This window comes from Natator depressus, chromosome 28, assembly GCF_965152275.1.
Source record: "Natator depressus isolate rNatDep1 chromosome 28, rNatDep2.hap1, whole genome shotgun sequence".
In the NCBI taxonomy this organism is placed as follows: Eukaryota; Metazoa; Chordata; order Testudines; family Cheloniidae; genus Natator; species Natator depressus.
In genome coordinates this window covers 9,137,745-9,142,744 of record NC_134261.1, presented here as the reverse complement: position 1 = coordinate 9,142,744, position 5,000 = coordinate 9,137,745, and the positions used below count along the sequence as shown (strand labels likewise).

The following is a 5,000-nucleotide window of genomic DNA, read 5'->3' as shown; positions in this document are numbered from 1 at the left end:
GAGCAGGGCAAGCCCGGGCGGAGGGGGGTCCGCTTGGCCCCTGCCCGCGGGGGCAGGCTCCGGGTTGACCTGGTGGCCGGACGGGGATTAAGCCCCGGCTCGGAGCAGGGCAAGCCCGGGCGGACGGGGGTCCGCCTGGCCCCTGCCCGCGGGGGCAGGCTCCGGGTTGACCTGGTGGCCGGACGGGAATTAAGCCCGGAGCCCGGGGCAGGGCGACCCCGGACGGACGGGGGTCCGCCGGCCCCTGCCCGCGGGGGCAGGCTCCGGGTTGACCTGGTGGCCGGAGGAGAATTAAGCCCGGAGCCCGGGGCAGGGCGACCCCGGACGGACGGGGGTCCGCCTGGCCCCTGCCCGCGGGGGCAGGCTCCGGGTTGACCTGGTGGCCGGAGGAGAATTAAGCCCGGAGCCCGGGGCAGGGCGACCCCGGACGGACGGGGGTCCGCCTGGCCCCTGCCCGCGGGGGCAGGCTCCGGGTTGACCTGGTGGCCGGACGGGAATTAAGCCCGGAGCCCGGGGCAGGGCGACCCCGGACGGACGGGGCTCCGCCGGCCCCTGCCCGCGGGGGCTGGCTCCGGGTTGACCTGGTGGCCGCTCGGGACTTAAGCCCGGAGCCCGGGGCAGGGCGACCCCGGACGGACGGGGCTCCGCCTGGCCCCTGCCCGCGGGGGCAGGCTCCGGGTTGACCTGGTGGCCGGACGGGGAATAAGCCCGGAGCCCGGGGCAGGGCGACCCCGGACGGACGGGGGTCCGCCGGCCCCTGCCCGCGGGGGCAGGCTCCGGGTTGACCTGGTGGCCGCTCGGGACTTAAGCCCGGAGCCCGGGGCAGGGCGACCCCGGACGGACGGGGGTATGCCGGCCCCTGCCCGCGGGGGCAGGCTCCGGGTTGACCTGGTGGCCGGTTTGCTTTCGGGCCACCAGGTCAACCCGCTGCCTGTATGGGGTTGACCTGGTGGCCGCTTTCCTTCCCGGCCACCAGGTCAACCCGCTGAATGTATGGGGTTGACCTGCTGGCCGCTTTCCTTCCCGGCCACCAGGTCAACCCGCTGAATGTATGGGGTTGACCTGCTGGCCGCTTTTCTTCCCGGCCACCAGGTCAACCCGCTGAATGTATGGGGTTGACCTGCTGGCCGCTTTCCTTCCCGGCCACCAGGTCAACCCGCTGAATGTATGGGGTTGACCTGCTGGCCGCTTTCCTTCCCGGCCACCAGGTCAACCCGCTGAATGTATGGGGTTGACCTGCTGGCCGCTTTTCTTCCCGGCCACCAGGTCAACCCGCTGAATGTATGGGGTTGACCTGCTGGCCGCTTTCCTTCCCGGCCACCAGGTCAACCCGCTGAATGTATGGGGTTGACCTGCTGGCCGCTTTCCTTCCCGGCCACCAGGTCAACCCGCTGAATGTATGGGGTTGACCTGCTGGCCGCTTTCCTTCCCGGCCACCAGGTCAACCCGCTGAATGTATGGGGTTGACCTGCTGGCCGCTTTCCTTCCCGGCCACCAGGTCAACCCGCTGAATGTATGGGGTTGACCTGCTGGCCGCTTTCCTTCCCGGCCACCAGGTCAACCCGCTGAATGTATGGGGTTGACCTGCTGGCCGCTTTCCTTCCCGGCCACCAGGTCAACCCGCTGAAAGTATGGGGTTGACCTGGTGGCCGCTTTCCTTCCCGGCCACCAGGTCAACCCGCTGAAAGTATGGGGTTGACCTGGTGGCCGCTTTCCTTCCCGGCCACCAGGTCAACCCGCTGCCGGCATGGGGTTGACCTGCTGGCCGCAGAGGGGCAGGCTCCGGGTTGACCTGGTGGCCGGACGGGGATTAAGCCCCGGCTCGGAGCAGGGCAAGCCCGGGCGGAGGGGGGTCCGCTTGGCCCCTGCCCGCGGGGGCAGGCTCCGGGTTGACCTGGTGGCCGGTTTGCTTTCGGGCCACCAGGTCAACCCGCTGAATGTATGGGGTTGACCTGCTGGCCGCTTTCCTTCCCGGCCACCAGGTCAACCCGCTGAATGTATGGGGTTGACCTGCTGGCCGCTTTCCTTCCCGGCCACCAGGTCAACCCGCTGAATGTATGGGGTTGACCTGCTGGCCGCTTTCCTTCCCGGCCACCAGGTCAACCCGCTGAATGTATGGGGTTGACCTGCTGGCCGCTTTCCTTCCCGGCCACCAGGTCAACCCGCTGAATGTATGGGGTTGACCTGCTGGCCGCTTTCCTTCCCGGCCACCAGGTCAACCCGCTGAAAGTATGGGGTTGACCTGCTGGCCGCTTTCCTTCCCGTCCACCAGGTCAACCCGCTGAATGTATGGGGTTGACCTGCTGGCCGCTCTGCTTCCCGGCCACCAGGTCAACCCCCTGCCGGTATGGGGTTGACCTGCTGGCCGCAGAGGGGCAGGCTCCGGGTTGACCTGGTGGCCGGCAGGGACTTCAGCCCCAGGGCCCCTGGCAGGGCGACCCTGCCCTTGTTCCCCAGAAAAGGAGAGAGCTGGCTCGCAGCGGGAAAAGCTGCCTACGGCACCTGGGATTCCCAGGCGGTCACCCATCCAAGTACTAGCCAGGCCCGGGACGGTTTACCTTCCGAGATCGGACGGGATCGGGGGCCTTCCGTCCGGTATGGCCGTAGGCACTCGGCTCCGGTCCGCCTCGTCCCCTTTCCCTTACTGACTCCCCTGCCTCGGGTGGGCCCGATCCTTTTTTCCGTTTTTTTTTTTCGCTCCGGAGGCTTCATGAGCCCCCCCCCAACACCCCTTTGGGGGTCGGTGAAAATTTTTTTTTCAGACTTCCAGGGGCCCGATCCTGGCCGCGGGCACCCGGCTCCGGGCACCCGGCTCCGGGCCGCCTCGTCCCCTTTCCCTTACTGACTCCGCTGCCTCGGGTGGGCCCGATCCTTTTTTCCGTTTTTTTTTTTCCGCTCCGGAGGCTTCGTGAGCCCCCCCCAACACCACTTTGGGGGTCGGTGAAAAATTTTTTTTCAGACTTCCAGGGGCCCGATCCTGGCCGCGGGCACCCGGCTCCGGGCACCCGGCTCCGGGCCGCCTCGTCCCCTTTCCCTTACTGACTCCCCTGCCTCGGGTGGGCCCGATCCTTTTTTCCGTTTTTTTTTTTTTTCGCTCCGGAGGCTTTATGAGCCCCCCCCAATACCACTTTGGGGGTCGGTGAAAAAAATTTTTCAGACTTCCAGGGGCCCGATCCTGGCCGCCGGCACCCGGCTCCGGGCACCCGGCTCCGGGCCGCCTCGTCCCCTTTCCCTTACTGACTCCCCTGCCTCGGGTGGGCCCGATCCTTTTTTCCGTTTTTTTTTTTTTCGCTCCGGAGGCTTTATGAGGCCCCCCCTAACCGTTTTTGGGGTCGGTGAAAATTTTTAGTCAGACTTCCAGGGGCCCGATCCTGGCCGCGGCTTCGCAGGCTGGCCTGGGGGGGGGGGGGCATCTCTAGCTCCGGCCGCGGACGGCGAGACGCTCGGCCACCAGGTCAGCCCGGAGGAAAAGGCTGAAAAAAATGTCTAAGTCCCCCCGGGACACCAGGTCAACCCGGAGGAAAAGGCTGAAAAAAATGTCTAAGTCCCCCCGGGACACCAGGTCAACCCGGAGGAAAAGGCTGAAAAAAAGTCTAAGTCCCCCCGGGACACCAGGTCAACCCGGAGGAAAAGGCTGAAAAAAATGTCTAAGTCCCCCCGGGACACCAGGTCAACCCGGAGGAAAAGGCTGAAAAAAAGTCTAAGTCCCCCCGGGACACCAGGTCAACCCGGAGGAAAAGGCTGAAAAAAAGTCTAAGTCCCCCCGGGACACCAGGTCAACCCGGAGGAAAAGGCTGAAAAAAAGTCTAAGTCCCCCCGGGACACCAGGTCAACCCGGAGGAAAAGGCTGAAAAAAAGTCTAAGTCCCCCCGGGACACCAGGTCAACCCGGAGGAAAAGGCTGAAAAAAATGTCTAAGTCCCCCCGGGACACCAGGTCAACCCGGAGGAAAAGGCTGAAAAAAAGTCTAAGTCCCCCCGGGACACCAGGTCAACCCGGAGGAAAAGGCTGAAAAAAAGTCTAAGTCCCCCCGGGACACCAGGTCAACCCGGAGGAAAAGGCTGAAAAAATGTCTAAGTCCCCCCGGGACACCAGGTCAACCCGGAGGAAAAGGCTGAAAAAAATGTCTAAGTCCCCCCGGGACACCAGGTCAACCCCGAGGAAAAGGCTGAAAAAATGTCTAAGTCCCTGCTCGGCCATCAGGTCAACCCCATTCAAAGTGACGGGTTGACCTGATGGCCGGCAGTCTCACGGAAGTCCGGATGGGGTCGCCAAAAGTGCCCTCGGCCGACCGAGAGAACCAGGAGGTCGGATAGGATTTCAGATTGGTCCCCCTAAATTGGCGGTTGGATTTTTCGACTAGTTCATTTTGACGGGTGCGAGGAGATTTCTGAGAACAGGTTTTTCGGAACCTGTGAGAACCAGAGATGAGCCTCGGGGACCAATCTGCGCGTTGTACCCGATCTTGTGAGGGGGGACAGGGGCACGTTGGCAGGTGGGGCGGCCCCCGGCCCCCCCGAGCCCCCCCTTTTCCGGCTCTTTTCCTCCGGGGACCCCGTCGTCCCCTCGCACCCCCGGTGCAGGCCCGGTGGCCGGGATGCGAACTCCGACTGTCGGCGCCCCCCGGAGGGAGGGGGGGCCCGCTCCTCTCTCGCCTTCCGATCGATGTGGCGCTCACGTTCGCGACGGGAAGGGTCCTTCGCGGGCCGGCGCCCCCGACCGCAGGGGGCGTCTGGCGTTCAGGCGGATCGGGTCCCTCTTCCTCTTCGCGTCCCCGGATCCTGGGGCCGATTGGGACTTTCCTCCTTTGGGGGGGGGCCCGGGCGCGTGCCCGGCCCTCCGCGCCGTGGGGCCAGCCGGCCGAGATCTCCGCCCTGCGAGGTCGAGCGGCTCCGGCAGCCCACCCAGGGGTCCGAAAACCCAGGGAGCCGCGAGGCTCGGCAGGGCCAAACACGTCGCGAGAGCGAGCAGGGGCGCGCTGCGGTCCCCCGCCGTGCCCGA

The 5,000-nt window shown here is 65.8% G+C and overlaps 1 non-coding gene across 1 annotated transcript; it reads right to left on the bottom strand.

The window, feature by feature from the left end:
- Positions 1-2,490: 2,490 nt before the first annotated feature.
- On the bottom strand, positions 2,491-2,609 carry LOC141979389 (5S ribosomal RNA). The gene has a single exon (XR_012636805.1). It is a non-coding gene; the product is annotated as a 5S ribosomal RNA (ribosomal RNA).
- Between the last annotated feature and the right edge of the window lie 2,391 nt (positions 2,610-5,000).